General features: G+C 36.0%; 1 long non-coding RNA gene across 1 annotated transcript; it reads right to left on the bottom strand.

The window, feature by feature from the left end:
* Positions 1-1,170: 1,170 nt before the first annotated feature.
* Positions 1,171-6,275, bottom strand: LOC135415002 (uncharacterized). The gene is made up of 3 exons (XR_010430935.1): positions 4,437-6,275; positions 3,737-3,847; positions 1,171-2,518 (listed from the first exon to the last, which is right to left on the bottom strand). It is a non-coding gene; the product is annotated as an uncharacterized LOC135415002 (long non-coding RNA).
* Positions 6,276-19,426: the final 13,151 nt, after the last annotated feature.

Genomic DNA, 19,426 nt, shown 5'->3' with positions numbered 1-19,426 from the left:
ATATATCACAGCTCATGATCTCATGTATCATAAATCTTCAAAAAGTAAAGCTGGAAAGGATCTTAATTAGCTTCCTAATCCCATAACCTGCACTGAAAAAGGTAAGTAATATGTAGTGAGGCGACCTCCTACAGATATTTGATTTATAATGTCAAAGAAAAGCAATTCTGCAGCCCATCTAGGCAACCTGCTGTAGTACTTCCTTACACTGCTAGTTAGAAAATTTCCTCTTGTATCTAACCTAAACCTTTGCTGCTGCAAATTAAGACAATTACTTCTTGTTTGACCCCTACTGAACTGTCTGAACAACTGATCATTCTTCTTTGTTGTTACTGTAAAAACAACAACTACTGGAAGACTAGAATCATGTCTTTGTTTAATCTTTTCTAGATCAAATAAATCCAATTATTTTAAACTTTTATTTATTATGTGGTCCTAAACATCTTATTGTTCTCCCCTCTCCTTTGAACTTTCTCTAACTTTTCTCAGTCTTTCTTATAGTCTTACAGGTAAAAACTCCATGTTTGTCTTATAATCAAATCTTCTAGTAACACGTTTCATATTGCAATATACCTTTTTAAGAGTCATATAAATTTTTCCTTCTTAATATGTATATGATTTACTTTATTCCTTCAGATACTGCTTTGTGGTAGCATACATATTTTTTTTAACTCAGTGCTGGATTTCTCTCTTTCAAATGTAACATCTTTCATGTTTTTATTAAATTTCATTTGATTATCTCAAAACAAACCTCCAGTTTACTAAGATCACTCTGTATTTTGTCATCTGAAAGTATTATTTCACAGATGAAATGCCTTCACATACCCCTGTGAAGTACCACTGACCTGAATAAGGCTTCATTTCCAGGGCTTATTTATTGAGATTCTGGATCAGGTCCAGATACGGAGTCATTACACGGTCAATTATATGCCAGTCTGCCACAACAGTGTTTCAAGCACATGTACTGGCACTTTGTGTGTTTGGGAAACAGGATGAAGAGGAAGAACTTAAAAATACCTAAACTGACATTTCTGCTTTTCCATAATAATCTAGAAGAGTTTCTATTTTTCCATTTTTATTGATAAGTATAAATGAACTTGTGCACCGAATGTTTATTTGCCTTCATGCTGTCTGTTTAGGTTTTTGCATATTTCTGACACACAACATTCCTTCTGTACTAATTGTTCAGGTTTATTTAGGCTGCTCCAGTGGTCTCTTACATATTAATAATATTTTTTCATGTGTTCTTTTTTCCTCTCCCTGCAATTATGTGTTTAGATAAATGAGCACTTGAAATTGAATTGTATTTGAAACCAATGGAGGTCAATAGGAGTGACTCAGTATTATACTAATTTAACTCTTGGTCCTTTTATGTGTTGTCCAAATCCATTCAGTTTTAAGAGTGAAGAACAGAAGCTTTTATGTTGCAATGTTTGCATGAGCTTTTCCTTTTTGCTGAAGTATACTGGTTGATATTTACATTTAACTAGGGCTTAACTGAAGGTGATATTGGATGTTGGCTTCATTAAACTTGAAAAACGTCCTTGAAGCAAACAAATGTTAGCATCCTGACTAAGAGAGGAACTAAAGAGAATAACAGTGATGAATTAAGAAAAAAAAAGGGAGAAATGTCTTTTGCACATCACATGGTTTTCTCCAGATTTATGACAAAAAAACCCCAACACTTTGAAGATGGGAAATTGCAAATGCAGAAAGTGTGTCTTCATATTTCCAGTACGTGTTGCCACATGCTTCAAATGAATGTGACTGATAGAAATGTTACCAGATAACTGCGGCCAAGAATCAAAAAAGGACTGCTGGATTTTAAAATGTGTGATTCATTTTCATGTCATTAAGGCAAGAAATGCATTTTCTTTTTCCTCCTCTCTCTCTGGCTTTTGAAGCTTTTCCATAAACAGAGTTCTCCGAAGACAAACTTAACCTTTGGTGTGTTTTATCTTTCTCCAGCATCTGACTAGGAGGGGAGAGCAATGAGCTTTCTCTCTTTAAATGTCAAAAAGTCATGAGTTGTCATCTCCATGTATCATCTCAGTTTCTGAAGGCACAGGGGAGATTTCCTTCTGAATGCTTTTGTAGAAAATCTGTGCAAAAATGACTAATTTAAAAGAAATAAGATATAGTTACTCTGATAACAGAACACAGTTTCGAGAACTTTGACAATTGCAAGTCTGGTGGACAGTTTTGCCTTCTAAAAGATCCCAATTTTCAGAAGATTCTGTATCAAAAGAAATAAATCTACTTCCAGACAGCTCAAATTAAACATGCAAAACCGAAGCATGGAAAATCTGAAGCTGCATTCAAAATCCTTCCCTTAGTTACCAGATTTTAGTCATAATCCATCTGTTGCCAAGGTTTTAAGGCCCAGAGTACCTCTGATCAAATTCTCTGTTCATGGGACAAAGTTTCCTTTGATGCTATCACTGGTTTCTTATCAGCTGAACCCTTTTCCCAAGGAATTAATCAACAGGATGACATTCAGCATAAGCTTCTTGGCAGCCTGAAATGAGAGAAATGTGTCAAACTGGAAATACATAAAAATGGGTATTTAATTTGATTGAGACTAATAAAAGTATATGAATTATTTTATCCATATAACTTTGATTATTTATTTTTATTACGTTTCTTATATTTTGATCAATATTATTTTAGTTATGTTTTTATTTCTTTATAATTGTTTAATGCTAGTAACAGATACCAAATTTGTGTCTAAGCGTGTATCAAATACTAAGAAACCCTTTGAGAAGAAACACAAATTATTGTTGATTAACTAATTTATTTGCTGTGAAGTAGAAGCTATTACATTAATCTTTACTGGACTAAAAAAGGTAGTCTTTGTTGTTGTAAGCAACCTGAACAATCGAAGAATAAAATGCAAAAATTTTGAGTAGGAAGCTGCAGTCAGTAGTCAGCAATGCAAAGTAGAATGACACATGCAAATTAAAGTGCATACGGTACATTTCAAGCTCTAAATCACATTTGTTAGGATAAAAATGGTGATTAAAAAGTCAGACCTGCTCAAATCCCATTTTCTGAATTGATCTGAGAATCATGAAGCTTGAATCTCATTTTGGGTCATTGAAACCTAAACAACTCGAAGGCAAAATCCAAATCTCATCACCTGTACTTCCCAACACCTAAAAAAATGGGGTATTCGGGCTTACCTGTGATGTTTCACAGCGACTCAAATGAACTTCGGTGTTCCCAAGGCCACTTTCATGTTACTGTGGAGAGTCTATACCTTTGATGAGAGCTTGTGTTAAGGGGAGAACTGATGAATATGAGTGGAAAGACAGCTGACACAAAGCAGCATGTCAGGTACTGGAATTGATTCCCATTGGAATTGATCACACCATGTGTTAAGTGGGCACCTGGAATATGTATGACAGTAACAGACCTCTAGATCATCGATCAAAATAGACTTGATTTGGTCCTAAGTGCTCACAGTGTTTGTTGTGGTCTCTTCACTTACGAAGTTGTCAAATGACTGACTCATATTTCATTCAGTGGTCTGTCCAGTGTTAATTTTGGTGAACAGATAATGATTAACTGTGGTTAAACATAATAGAATTGACTTTCTGGTGGGCTATTTCTAGCTTCTAGTTCTAGTATTTGTCTTGTCTCAGTCACTAATGAGATCAAAAGTTGCTCAGCCAAAGAACTACTGTGATTTTTAAAAGACATTGTAAAGAAGGTAGTTGGAGACATATCTACTTACCCTGAAGTCTCTCTAGTCTGGCCTTAGCGCAGAGGGTATCAATGCCTTTTATTTCAAAAGCCTTCATAATATCAATAAGATTTCAAATGATTATTAGCACCAATGTTTCCCCTGTGCAAGACAAACACACCAAATTTAATTTACCATCTCAAATGTTTTTATAATACCTATTTAGAATTACTTTGATATACCAGTCCTGGAGGCAGTACTACTCATGATTGCATTCAGGGGACTTTTATACCTCTCCTACAGTGAAGCAGACTGGATTCTAATGATACTGTGATACTTTTATTTGTTTGTTTCACTGACCAAGGTAAGGCTTTTGTTATTTTTCTACCCATTAAAGGAGGAGAAAGTCTTCACATTTATAGATGGTGCAGCAACAGAGTTGGAACTTGCAGGTTTGAGGTGCTCAATGCTTATCTATGCAATGGATACTTGCTGAATTTCCATGATTGTTAAAACTCTTCTTTGAACCTCCAAAATCTTGAACAAGATTTTCCATTGAGCATGAGAATGCGTTTCTGCCTGTTGGATTTATTTTAAGAGCATGGCAATTGAAGAGATTATGTAAAGTGAAGAAGCAAAGACAAGCAAGGAAAAAATTACAGCAAGTTGGAGGAGTGTGCAGAGAAAAAGTTTAAACCGCAAAGTGGCAGCACTAATGCATCAAGAGGGGAAAAGAACCAAAGACAAATACCTTGGATAGTGGGAGGTGTCTGGAACTCTTGTGAATGATGGTAGACAGCATATTGTATGTGGGTGTCTACTGTGATCTGTTTTCCCCCAGCAACACACGAACTGTACCTAGTCTTGAAGTCATATTTCCTCATAGTTATAGCTCTATATGCTTTTTATTTTTATGCTTCATGCCCTCCTGAAATGTTACATTTGAAATGGTTTCTGGACTGTTCTGAACATTTTATTCCTAGAAAGATATCAACAAAATAGAGGGACTTTTAAGAGGGGTGAAAAAAAAAGGCTGTGGAGGTGACCTGTAGTAAAAGAAAATATTCAGAATAGGTACCAATAGTTAACTGTGATAACCAGGATGGCTGCCCATTGCTCAGCAACAATTTCAACATATGTCCTTACAAAATACCATAATCGTACTTCTTTTTTTTGGGGAGACATCCTGAATTTTGTAACAGTATATTTGTGCATTTACAAAGACATAGAAAGAAGACAGAATAATAGCTTTAAGTTCTGATTGCTAGAGCTTAGAAAAGGGAAAGTAGAAGGGAGAAGATAACCTGTTTTAAATGCATATGTTCAAGATTTCTCAAAAAGACAAAAAATGTGAAAGAAATAATAATAATTTAAAAATCCCTTCCATTTTGGATGTGGAAATGGTGAGTGAAAAATTTTAGGCAATTAATGAGGGTCAGCTGGATAAAATAAGCCCTGAAATCCAACTCTGCAGCAGCTGAATTTTCAGGTTTTGCTCTCTCACTCATATATCCTTTAGGACAAAAATTCTGATGGACATTTATCCTGGTGCCACTGAGATCACATTTTGAGGACAATGGTAGAATTGAAAAGGAGATTAGATCATGGTTTGGCTAACACAACCTCTGTTGTCACTGGTGTTGTGTCAGAGAGAAAGGCCCACTGTCAGAAACCAAAGTGACTCTGGGTGAGTGGCTGTGAGGGAAAGCTTGTTTTCCATTTGTATGATGAGAAAATCAAACCTAGAAGTGAGAGAGGCATAATGAATAGAGGACAGAAAATAAAAAAACCCTGAAGTTTTGGTAAATAGATTCACTAATTACAGTAGGTACTAAGAGTTATAATTGTTCAAATCTTTATTGTTTAGGCACTTGGAAGCCATCCATTAACTCATATGTTTCGATTTCAGAATAACCAAATAGAAACCAAAAAATCTCATTAAAGTAAGGAGCACCTAATCTCAGAACATTAAATCACAGCAAGATATTTTGACTTGGACATTCCCATCTTAAACTGATCATAAAGTTCTCAACAGATTTGATAATATGGGCTTTGTTCTTACCCAATAGCAGGTTTGCATAGTTATCTTTGTGTTGTTTGCACTTTCAGGGCTACTGTTTTGATAAACACTGTTTGATTGTTTTGTAAACCATAATTTACTAACATAGATTTAGGGGGAAAAATGATGAATTTTGATGGATTAATTACTACTTCAGGTGATATAACTGGCATCAAAATAGCAAAAAATTGACTCTATGCTTCTGAATTCATACCTGAAAATGCCACTCATTCACTTCAGAGACTTAAGTTGTAGTTGCAGCCACTGAAAGCAGCAGACAGTATGTTTGCTGCACTGATATTTCCAAACTGTGCCTTTATTACCAGTCAATTTCTAAGCCTTTCTTTCAGTATTTCTTCAAATCTGGATATCAAGTTCCATCGGTGTCTATCAAAACAGGAATGACACTTCTAGGCAAAACATATTAAAGTAGTCATTTAGCACTGTCATCATATATTAGAGAGTGAACTTCAATTTGTCAGGTAGCAAACCTGCTTAGAGAGATAACAACACAATGAATATGGAAAACAATTCATGGACCTAAACTCACAACTATACATTGCATTAGCACTGGGTACTTTGTACCTTTAGAGTTTTGACTCTCTAAAAGGTGCACCCTGTGGCTTGGCAGGGTGTGTGTATCAATGTGATGAACACTTCAGTGTCAAAAACAACCATTTGGGACAATCAGCCTGTCAACAATCTTGAATACCTTCCAGCTTTGCTCCATTTGTTGGCATCAGTAAATAAAGCACTGTGTTTTCATTTATTTTTTTCTGCCAGCTAGTGCCAGGCAACTTAATGGAGCCTCCCAACGTTGCTTCCCTATGGAAATAGCTTGAATCAACATTGTATTTTTTTTCACCCCAGCATAAAATGTTCCTTCTCTCTTTTACACTCCTTTTGCTTCATGAGCAAACAGCTTCATAGTAAACAACTAGAGGGCCCTTGTAAACTTTGCTATCAATTACTTAGATTTATTTTTTGTGTTTCTTATTGGATAAATAGTTACATTAAGGAGGAAAGGAGCAAGAAATTCTAGTTCTACAGCTGCTGGTCCTCAGTTCATCCTCAGAAGAAAACTAATGGTTTACAGGTATATAGTACAGCTGTTTAACTTTTGAAGAGAAGTGTGCTTCAGTCTAGTCCTTACAACTTGAGCTGGGATTTTAATATGGTCTTTTTTTCTAATGGCAAATGAATACTTTTTTTTCCATGTCTTGGTCTACAGCTGGGTTCAAAAAATGCAGCAGATGACCTTCCCCCCGCTACTTCCCCCCTCTTCTTTTCTTTCCAGTTCTTTTATGAAGAATGACATTTTCCATCCATAAAGATGAATGTTTTCAAAGAATCTCAACATCTGTAACAAAAAAACCCCCCAAAACGACAAAAGCAGCAACAACAAAAAATCCCAAAACAAACAAAACTCCCCTTCCCCCAGGGACCTTATGGAAAGTGTTCTGGACTGTGGAAAAAAAATCCTATAGCTGACATCCTGTCTTTCAAATGTGCTTTCACGTTTGACTTCAGACAAATTACTTGATCTCTGCAGTTCTGCATCTGTATGAGCTCAGCAATATTTTTTACTATACAGATACACAGGAACTAATATTCTTATCACTGCTGTTCCATTCTGTTACAGTTTAGATAAAACTATCTTTATAAGGATTTAATAGTGTTTAAGAAAAAATCGATTTTATATACAAGTTACATTTATTCCAAGAAAACAAATGGAAGCAGAAAATATCTATGAATTTTTAGCTTATCTGAACAAAGACTTTTATTAGCTGTTTCCCTGGTAACTTTTTTGCAAGTAACCTTTAAAGATAACTTTGCATTTGGGAGCAGAGGAACTTGAAATAAAACAAAGGCTATGGAGAAGTCTTAATACAAAGGCACAATGTATCCCAAGAAAGCATTCATGATGTTGCTTTTATGTCTGAATCTCTGAGGAAAAAAATATTCTACAAAGAAAGACACAGCATGAGAGCAAAGATGATTAGATGTATTAACACACAGAGATAGCAACATCAAAGCAGCTAGGTCCTGCTTTGGTTTTGGTTTTGTTGGATGTGGTTTGGGCTTTTTTCTGAGACACTGCACTAAGCTCAGAAACACTTCTCCAGCTGGGAGACTCTAGGGCAACAAGTAATGTTTTGAATTCCTTCACAGCAACACTTCCTAAGTAGTTCAGATGTGTCATGAGAGATGATGAAGGGTAATTTGTAGAACAAGATGATACAATTAACAACCACAAATAGAAAGCAGAAGCAGTCAATAAATATTTCTGTTCCATAACTGTAAACAGGCAAGAATAATGTACTTGTACAACATCAAGATGATGAAGTACCTTTCAGTCCATATATCATCTACAGATGATAAACAATTTGTGTGACCTTGATGACTTACACATCACAATCCAAACTATTGATGAACATTTTGACAAATCCTGAGGAAAACTCATAATAAGCTCCAAAGAGTTACAACAACCTGTAAAAAGTATTCAAAAGGAATATTTCCTTAAAAATATTTGCATTTTTCTAAGCCAAAGGGAAAATAATGAAATATGAATTTAAGTAATACCAGTGTACTTTATGGTTGTAAAAAAAAAGAGAAATATTTTCAGGGAGATTAGAATTTTTGGATGCCAAAAGTACCTGAATTATTCAAGTCATTATTAATTCTTACATTACTTAAACTTTTGAAAGGATTTAGAACCTTGTGACATTCTAATTAAAAATACAGCACTGTGAATTACCAGAAGGAGCTGATGAATGGTATAACTGATAAATGTTAAGGAGTTGTTATTTATGGAGAATTTTCTTTATAGGTTTTATCTAGGGGGAAAATTTACCACGTAAGATGTACCTGGTGCTAATTTTTATTCATGATCTGGTAGTAAAGATATCATCACTATCAATAAAATCTGTGATTGGCACAAAGAGTAGAGGAACAGTGAAAAATGATGAAGTTGAGCAGTCAGATACAAAATCCAAGATTACCTGTTGAACTGGTTTATCCATTCAAGATGCTTTTCCAGTTCAGGTAAATGCAAAACTTTATCCATGTAAATATAAGGCATGCAGATCATTCCTACAACAGAGGAGTAGGACTCCAGAAGAAGATATTTAAAATGTATAGGGATCATAGTAGAGAAAGAATCAGTGGTTTTGTGCATCAAAAAACACTCATGCCAAGTCTTGTATGTGGCAGCAGTTGAAATAAAAACCATTTTCTATAGTACTAAGATTAATATTATCATACTACTTATAGTTCTAGAGTCTACAATTTCAAAGGAATATTACAAAACTGAAAAAAACCCCTACATTAGTTATTAAAGATGTGGGGAATATGCATTGCAGTGAATCATACCGGAGGTTTTAGCCTTTTTATCTAGCAGGGAAAGCCCACTGAGAAGACTGGACACCAAAGGTAATTCATTTGGGAAAGACATGTGTTTTCATACAGTGATTACTCAGTAATTAAATGCAAATGCACTTGAGAAATTAATAAAATTGTGCTGGATTCTTCCCTCCTAATTTTTTCATACCAGAGAGAGGATGGGGTCTGGCCACAGAGAAGCTGTTGCCTCCTTAAAGAAATAATGCAATGAATCATCAATATGTGAGATATGAAAAATTCAGACTAGAGGATGTTATAATGCTGCCTGATATGGAAAGAGATGGTTATGGGAAGGGGAAACCTGGCGCTGGTGACAAACAGCCAACATCTTTGGATCAGATCTTGGCTGTGTCAGCTTTCAACTAAGTTTGAACAGTTTTAGGCTTGTGGCAAGTTTTAACTCTGAGTAGCAGGATAGTAATTCCCAGTGGCCCATCATCAACATTAACAAGTGATTTCCATATCAATATGCATAATGTAATAGCTATAATAGAAGTTACATTTGCAGAAAGTATATGGTACAAGCTCCCCCCCTCTACTCATTCCATCAGGATGAGAGCTGTTGGTAACAGCTTTATAGCTATAACAACTGATATTTTTCTCTGTAGAGGTACTGGGTTTAATCCTGACAATATCAGCCACCAGAGCAGCTATCACAACATCAGCTCCTATGCTGATAACCAGACAATTTTCTTGATAGCACTCCTGAGCATATATTTTATATATTACTGCTAAAAATATAAATTTTATTCCTTCTTTAGTAACCTCTTCCACAGATCATGCATCAAATTACATATCGTATTTCATAAATAATTATCTTACAAGGAAATTTAACTTGGTGTAAAAATAAAATGTCAATCTCATTTTTCTTCTGCAGAAATGTCCTTATGCCAAGACAAAATGAATCCTTCACCAGATGGCTGTAAATGAAACAGAAAATATGTGATCTAATGGTTCTATGTTAGCAAACTATTCTAATTGATTTATTTTTCTTAGTAATTACACTGCTAGAACATATCTGTGCTTAAACTGCCACCAGCTCTGTCTAATATCTTCTATTTTAAACATTGGGCAATTAATGTAAAGAAGTTGTCATATTGTCACAGATGATAAATTAGGGTTTTGTATTTCCAATACTACCTGAAAATGATTGCATTTTTAAAAATTATCTTAATTATAAAATATATGTAAATATTTGTTTGAGATTGGCTATTAACCCAAAAGACTGGGGTGATAAAGAGCAAAAATAATTCACTTCCTCTTTGTTCTTTTCTTGAATTTCTAAGTATATACAAGACATTTTCATATTGCAGATATTCATATTATTCTTGTTTCAAAGCTGTATGGATTTTTTTTCTCACTTGCCCCATCAGAAGGGATTGAAAATCAGAATATACTGATAAAATTAAAATGAAAGTGAAAAAAGAGGGAGAGACCAGAGAAGTGACTAAGCAGAAAGTTTTGTTTTCAAATCACTAAGATAAAATTTATGAGATAGCTGGCCTCCAGAATTTACACTAGAGTTTGTCTTTTTCAAGTATTCCATAGGAAAGTGGAGAGGAAAATCTGTACATTTTCATTTGAGCATCCATTGTTTGTAAAATCATTGATATTGCTCTTTAAAATAACAAAAGAAATATTAACAAATTCCATCAGAGCAAGCATTAAATCTGAATATAATGGCGTGATTTTATGCTGTCCCAGGAGTCAAGCTTAAAATAGTTGAGAAGTCAGACATTATTCTGTTCCTGGTACTTTCATCTTTGTGGAAGACACAGTGTGGCATTTCACTACCTCATCATCTCATCTGAATACTATTGTCTGCTGTAAAAGTATCTTGATCATGGCCTTGAGAGCCCAGTAACCCACTGAGCTGGGAGCTTAATTACTGAAAAATTTAAAAACTCAGGGAATGACCCAGCTCCATCATAAAACAGCTCTCAGGAAATGTGTTACAAACACATTATCTTTACAAACAAAATTATCTTTTTCCTGAGCACAGCCATGATCCAATGCCTATTCTAGTTAGTAATAGTCTCCATGGACTCCATGGATCAAGCACTTAAACCCTTTTCAATTTTTCTTACAGATGGACTATGTTGTCTTTATTTCCCATTGTGAGCATTGCTTATTTGAAAGTTAGAAAACTCTTGATGGACTCCTGCTGGAAAGGTCAGGTTATATATTCCCATGTACCCATGTACAGAAGCCCCACTGAGAATGAATCTCCTTCTCTGGTGATATCCAGACAGCTGTACAACATGACAACAGACTCTAACCTATCATCCAAGGAGTATCATTCATTACTCAAAGCAACCTGTTGCAAACATCTGGGAAAACTGTTGTTGCTGTAGACAAAGCATCATCAGGAAAATGATATTTTGAAGAACATATTGAAGCTAGTCATGAAACTGAGTGTAGTTAAAATCAAATGAGAGGAGCAAGGAATAGTGGCTAAACAGCTGTTGGTTGTGAATTTTTGGTATTTAGCCTCCTAGAAGCACTCAGGTTACGAAGGGTCTCTGGAGGATTTGCAGTCCAATTCCCAAAGCAGGGCTAATTGCACAGTTAGATCAGGTTGTTCAGATTCCTGCCCAGATGAGCTGGCACAGTGCCCCACTACAACCCCTGAGGAATATCTCAGATCGAGCCAGCTGGTCAGTTGGGCCTGGAATCACTGACCACCATCTTCAAGGCCAGGCTGGATGGAGCTTTCAGGAACCTGGTCTAGCCACTGGCATCCCTGCTCATGTCGGGGTGTTGGAAGTAGGTGATTCCAAACCATTCTATGATTCTATGATCTCTTGGGTCCAGCAGTCCAGTTTGCTTTCCATGCACTTCGTGTCCCAGCCATGCAGACTGCATTTTGGATACAAACCTTAGTTTGGTTACTAGATGTTTCTTGGACAATGTGTTTAAATTTTTTAATTTGTTTAATTTGAGGTAAACAATATCTACTAATCTCCTCTCATTCACAGACTCAGACATTTCATTAGAGAAGGAACTCAGGTTGATTAAACCTGACTGATCTCAGTAAATCAGAGGTTCACAATCACTTTCTTGTCTTTCTTGTAACTTTTCTGAATCATTCTTTCCTTCAATGCACTAAAACTGGGGCCTTGTTCGTTCTCTTCTTTCTCACTTTTAAATTTTTATTCAAGTCCACAATGTGACAAAATCATCATGAGAATAACATATTCCATGTTATTTCTTCAGACTGGGTAAATAATTTTGATAGTGTTTCCTCAATACAAGTGTTTTAACACCATCATGTAGGACAGAATATAACTTTATGTTAAACAGAACATATAGCTACTCTTTATTTTGAAGTTTGAATTGATTAAGTCTTGAAGAAATACTTGATAACTGGGAATCTAACTTCAAATGTGTTTTAAGTATTTTTAAAGCCTCTGTAAATTTTTTGTCTCTTGAACATGAAGCATTTAAGTAATCCATTCTTTTTCCATTTTTCCAAGACTAGCCAGGATATGACAAATCAGATTTTAAATCCACATTTTTCAGACTAAGATATCAAAAATTTAGAACCTTGATACAACACAGCTATTGAGAAAGCAGGGTTTTTTTTTTCAGGTGTTTGGCAGTTCTCTTTTGAAAATGTCTTTAATTTGCCTGTCTCTTAGTCAGTTAATTCCCCCCTGATTCAGTAGGAAGCAGACTGAAACTAACTGTGGTTTTCATACAGCTTATTGAACAGCCAGCAGACAGGAGATACATCTTTGCTTCGTGAACAGCTTAGGGCAGACATTTTATGTGTAACTTAGCAGTGAACTGCTCCATATTTCATTAGGAATCTCCAGCACAATTTGGTGTTCCTTGTGCTTTAAGCAAAATGCAAGAAATTACAAGGATGACATGCAGTGCAGGAGAGAGGAACATTTTAAAAGGAACTGTTTAGAAAGTGAGAAGTGGCAGTGCTCACTTGCTTAATATTTGTATAAAAACCTCTTGAAGATGAGAGGAATAGAAGCATTCATTATTTTCCTTTTTTTTTTTTCCAAATGCATTGGTGTGTTGCACGTTCTAATTGAAACCTGTGGAGCAGAAAGCTGATCTTGCAGTAATGTTTGTGGATACAATTATGGAAATCCTTTGAGCGTGATTAAATTATACAGTGTCTGGATATGGAAGTCGTTTTGATACTTAAGTCTGCAGTAGAGTCAGCGGCAATGTGTGAGGTGGCACCTCCTTGATCAACCTGTTTAGGAAGGATGGCATGTGTAGCAGTTTTCCAATTAGCAAGCTTTTCCAGCAGTAAATACCAGCCATAAAAGAGTCAGTTTGGCATGGTCCATCAGACAAATTTGAACACATATGACATGAGGCCATCCTTGGAAGATCAGTCAGAAGCAATGATCAGTTTAAAATGGCCATGCAAGAGAAGAAATGGCATGTCTTCATATTAAGTGGAGTTTGAAAAGTTTTTAGTTGATTATTCATTGCAAAATCCAGGTCTTTTAGTGCCCTTTATAAATCTAGGTTTTGGAACTTGGTACAGTTATTTGTTTGAGCTACTGTAATTTATTCACCACTACAAAAATGCAGGTTGATTTAGTTCTTGTTGTTCATCTCAAAGACGTGGTTGATTTCTTTTGGTAGGTAAAAAAAGTTTTAATTTATTATCTGTTGTGAATACCCGGGCAAGTGTCCAAAGCCCCACGATTTGTTGTTAATAAACAAAACTTGAGAATAAAGGAAGAATTTTTTTTGCACAGAAAAAACTGAAAGTTGTATCTACCATAAAGATATATTTTAAAAATAGTGCTTCCTGAGAAGAAATATAGTCCATCCAGAATATTAAAATTCAAAGGCTTAATGGTTCTCTTTTTATGAAAAACCATATAACTCCAGCACAGTGTAGTTCTTTCTACAATACTCAAGCTCCTAAAATTCACGAAAAATCTTCAGACTAAAGTCTTGCTTCCCATAGCACAAATATCTTCTAGCTTTTTCCTCACTTGTAGAGACACTCATTTTTAAAGGCCATTATCAATTTAACCATCTCCATAACTCAGGGCTAGATTTTACCCAGGAAGTGTTTTAATCACCTTAATAACTTTCAGTTCATTGAAAATTCACTTGCTTTTCATTTTGAAAGAGAATCACTCATGGTCTAAAGACTCTGAATGAAGACGTATATTCTATGTCTATTAGTAAATGGTTCAAATAGTTAAGTATGCTCCTGCTAAAAAATTGCATCTCATTTCCAGTTTGAAGGTTTGGCTCTCAGCCACTGGGTCTTGTTATTAGAGATGAAAGAGCCCTCTGATATCAGGCACTGCTCCCTGCGTAGGTGGAATGTTCCCCATGTTGTCCATATTAATCTGATTCATTGCTGCTTCTGCACTATCTTTCATCAGTTTTCCTAACTGCCAATTTTCAAAATAGTACTAGTTTCGATATGCTGGTTGTTTTTGTAGCTGAGATGCCATGAAGTGGCTGGAGAGGACTTAAAAGAGATCTTCATCTGGATGAATTATTATGGATTGAAAAAAAAATCTGCATCTTTAAAGGATGTTGTATACTTCGGACTACAATTTTCTGGCAACTTTCACCACAGAGGACTCATGTTTGCTTTAATAAATGACTGAAATACCTAGACATTTATTTTCCCATGCCTGGTTCCTAAAAAGGAAAATGAAACTCCTGTCGTAGGCACCTTGGTTTAAATTTTTCTGGCCTATTTTCCAACAACACCCCTGTGATTCCTACTCGCTACATGCCCTAGCAGTGCAGACCCAGCTAAGAAGAAACCCAAGGCAGATGGATTTACGTGGAATTTAGGAAATGTCCCAGTGCCTGAAAAGTGTTAGCCACTTCAGAGTAATCCATGCAATATAGCAGATAGCCCTGAGAACTGACTGTAAAACTGCTTAATATAGTAGACTATCTGAAATTCTTCCCCTCCTCTGCAGCTTAGACATATGGCTTAAGGCTGACAGAAAAAAGGTGGATTCCAGAATCCAGAAACCTCTACTATGAAGAAGTCTGCAGAAACTCTTCCCAAGAACTCAGGACAGATTGCAAAAGAAATAATATTTTCTCTTTTCTCTAAAACATCCCAGTGGTTTCATGCATTTGCTTAGCAAGTGAGAAGAGGCTATTTTCATCAAATTCGCATGGGCTGTGTAAACATCAGGAGGTAAGCAGAGACCCTTTTCCTCAAAGGTGTACAAGAGCATCAAAAAATAGCCCTTGCAGATCTCTCAGGCTCAAATTCATCTCTTTTTCATAAAAATACAGCAAATTTTTATATACCAGTTGCACAATCATGTTTACTCTCCCTTTCTTTGATCTTTTTATGTGACTTTCTGAGCCATGACAAGTTTTTCTTTTTTTTCCCCTGAAAAGTAAGAAGACTGATGGTTTATTCAGAAGTATATATTAAAACTCAAAATTCAAAATAAAACACAATATTGCTGTCATACTTGTATTCAAACTGATCCAATACACACTATGCCCCCCTTTTTTTTTTTTGTGTGGCACACCTTTGTGCTTTGTGAAAAGCTTGTTTTAGAGAATAATGGACAGAATAATGACGTGTCAGAAGCTGTGCTTTCAAGCTGTTTGAAAGAAAGATTCAGCTGGTTGGTTACTCTGAAATTTTTCAAGGTTCTTTTTGCTCAGATGAAATCACAAATAAAAGTTCAATTTGAATGTACTGCTGGTTGGTTGAACTTATATTGTCTATTGCAAATACAAGGGGCTACCTAGAGGCTGTGGTGTGGTTTCATTCCATATCTTGGAATATAGGAGAAATTGTTATTTACACTAGAAAGATGATTTTGAAGATTTAAATAGCTCTTCAACTCCACCCAGTTCAACTTCTACCCAGATTCTTTCCTCGTTCTTATCCCTGTCACTGATCATACGGAATATTCTTCTAACTTAGAGAGAATTAGGATGTGGAATGAGGCTCAGATGACAAATCTGTACCTCATGTAGAGCTGGGGGATGACAAGACTCTTCAGATAAGACTGAAGTTTGGGTTTTTACCTCCACAGTGATTTCAGAGAAACGCAGAGAAAAACAAACAAACAAACAAACAAACAAACAACCCCCCCCAAAACCCACAAGATTTTAATGCCCTCTAACATTTCATGATTTGATTATTTTATACACATCTTTGTTTACAGACTTTTTAAACAGAAAACTTTACAAGGTAAATAACTGAAGGAGTTGAGAGTGACAAAGTGACCCTCTATGGCTGAGAGGATCCTAGAGCCCATAAAAAACCAAAACATGGTCCTCTAAGTAGTCTTGAAAACACATGAGAACGACCCAGAACTTCGTTCCTCTTTAGGGATCAAAATAGGCAGCAACATTATCAGGATAGTACAGCACTCAGAGCCTGGCCTCACATGGCATAATGTGAACTGACAGCCTTCCCAAGGATTTTTGAAAGTTTGGCTCTGGCTGCAGTTGCTTCACACTTCCAAATTTGGCTCTGAACACCAATAAGAGGCATTTAGCAGAACCAAATACTGTATCCAATTGTCTGAATGACTGTCCATAGGACCATCCTTCTCCTCAGACTGAGACATTCTACTAATAAAGGACAAACAGAAGACATCCTTGACCCCTTGGTTCAGAGTCTGCATCTATTATACTCTGTCACAAGGGAGGGAAGAAAAATGTCAGAGCAAAATAAAAGAAAATTATCAATCAGTAAAAGAAAAAAATATCAAACCTGCTTCCTAAAATAAACAGATTAAAGAAGCAAATTAATAGTGAATACTTGTTTTCTAGTAAAGCTATTGAAGGAAATAGAAAGAATATGGGCAAGTAAATATGCACAGCATTCCTGAAGGTGAAATAAATAGGGATCCTATTATACTACTGCTTATGCACAGCTTGGAAACTTCACTATAAAAATTGCAGGGAATAGAAATACAATCTGTGCAAGCAGAAAGTCCTGTTTATGACACCACATCCATGACATACCCTGAGGTTCCTATAAAGTACTTATTATTTGCCAGTTCAAGCTGTTTGGCTTAGCTATGAATTGGGTAATATTTCCTTCCACTGGAAGAAGTGTTATGCTGTTGGTATAGCTGGAGTGCTACAGCAGCATATCCTCATCCATTTCAGATTGCTTATAAGTTTGCAGGCCACAGTTATAAACCCCAGGTATTTCAAACTTCAAGTGATTCTGCCTAACAAGTGGATCAATTCTCTAGGTAGAGCAGGGAATATATACCAAAATTTCAAGTTCATTTGCTCCTCCGTTTCCATGGCTGTGTATCTGGTGTCAGAGATTTAAAATGCATTCATTTACCTGGGCTCTGACATACATACAGAAGTCCAGGGGGATCTCTTTTAATTGCAGGGCAGAAATAACAGAGTAAACTCACAGACTTTTGCTAAGCAAAAAGCAAGGTTTTTCTTGTTTTTGTTTCGAAGAATTTTCAACTTTAACTACTTCAATCGAAGAAAATTGTTTAAAAGCATCAAGAAGGAAAGGCAAAACAATGACAACACTTGAACTCTTTCACAGAAGACAAGGAAGCTTTTGATTAGAGAGAAGACAATTTGAGAATACTTCCTTTCCTGAGGGCGTGCCTACAATCAAAGGAGGATACTAACTATTGCAAAACCCTGAATATAGAAACAGAGAAGTTCTTAGTGCATGGACTAGGATGGGAGAAATTCCTCAGGGTATATCTCTAAAAGCTTCAAGGACATAAAGTCTGGAGCAAGCAGGGCATCCAGAGGAGCTCACTCCCAAGGATAACTTACACCTGTGCAGAAGCCAAAAAGGAGTACTGGAGAGACCTGCAGTGTGTCTTCACCTCTTGTGTTGGACCGTGCTCTGCTGAGCTGCTTTGGCCAGTCACATATTCTTTTGCAGGACTGACTTCTCTGCCACCATCCCCACTTTTGGCCAGACTTTGGAGCACACAGAGCCCACTGCAAGACTCAGAGGCCATGAACAGCCTGAAGGCTCAGTCACAGAAGGGTTGAGTTGGAAAGCCTCACCTTAGAGTGGTCAGGCCATGAGTTTTTACATTTAAGGATGTGTTCAAGGGATTCACTAACTCAACTGCCCATAGGAGCAGAGCACATGGGGAATTTTCCTCCAAAGGGAGTCAGGTTCTTTTCTTTTTTCTTGAGATATTAAATATTCTCTCAGAGTAAACAGTCTATTTGATGATTTTCTACTGACTGATACTTAGCTCTGGGAAAGGACAAGCTCATTTTGCCAAAATTGCTTCTGGATTAGGACATTGCATACCCCATTGCTAGGGACATGGCCTACTGCAGAAAACATTAAAATTTAATTATATTGGTGAATGCAATATTATTTGTGAAATAAAATTGCCTTATTAGGATATTTAGCCTTCTTGGGTCTTTAGAGAATCATTAAACAAAGTAATTCTCCATTACCTGAGTGAAAAGGAATTAATGAAAAAGGAAAGTTATCAGAAAGGTCTAAAAGCAAATGATTATGAGTTAATAATGTTTCAGGAATTTAAATGTATGATCCTGCTTGCAATCAGAAAATATAGCTATGCAGGATCTAACTATCATGCAGAGCCTCCCGCAATGATTTATTCACTGAAGATGAGGAAAATTATTTTCCATTACTCCGAAGACTAACCTCATAGTGAAAAATAAATTGGCATTTATAGTGCTTCATCTCCAGAAATTAACAGGAAAGATATTTGTGATTTGCAAACAAAAGATTTATTTTTATTTAAAATTAAAAAAAAGACAAGTAGTTCAATTCACTTCCCTGAATGTTCTTTTCTAACATTTTCCTACATTATCCAGCTGTGTGGTAGCAAAATTATAGTCTAATCATTTAGTATCATCTGATATACTCTAATTGAAAACTTTGTAATTATTTCAATGTTTTGAATGGTCATTCTCAGCTGCATGCAAATGTTCCTTTCCTATTTGACTGAAAGGTCCCAGTAAATAATTTTGGCTTTAAACCTTGTGTTTTTGGCAGTGCCTGGAAGTCTCAGATAACTGATAGGTAAAGTTATGGCCATTTTTCCTCTAAAGCTCTTAGGAATTCTTGGAAGAATCACTTCAGAGTCTGATATCTGCATATGTGAAGCCTGTGAGGTTAATGCGTGATAAGGATGTCAAGAATAGAATATTATAGAACTTCCTTCAACTAGTCTGATGAAAGATAGCAAATGAATCTCTGGGTATCCTACACCATCCCTACATCATCTGATTCAGTTGTCTATATTTAGACTTTTAGTGTTCTTTAAGATATCCCAGATTATTCAGGCATCTACAAGAGACGG

The sequence above is a fragment of the Pseudopipra pipra genome, chromosome 5 (genome assembly GCF_036250125.1).
Source record: "Pseudopipra pipra isolate bDixPip1 chromosome 5, bDixPip1.hap1, whole genome shotgun sequence".
Lineage (NCBI taxonomy): Eukaryota > Metazoa > Chordata > Aves > Passeriformes > Pipridae > Pseudopipra > Pseudopipra pipra.
The sequence above is the reverse complement of the archived record's forward strand: the minus strand, read 5'-3'. Positions and strand labels throughout refer to the sequence as shown.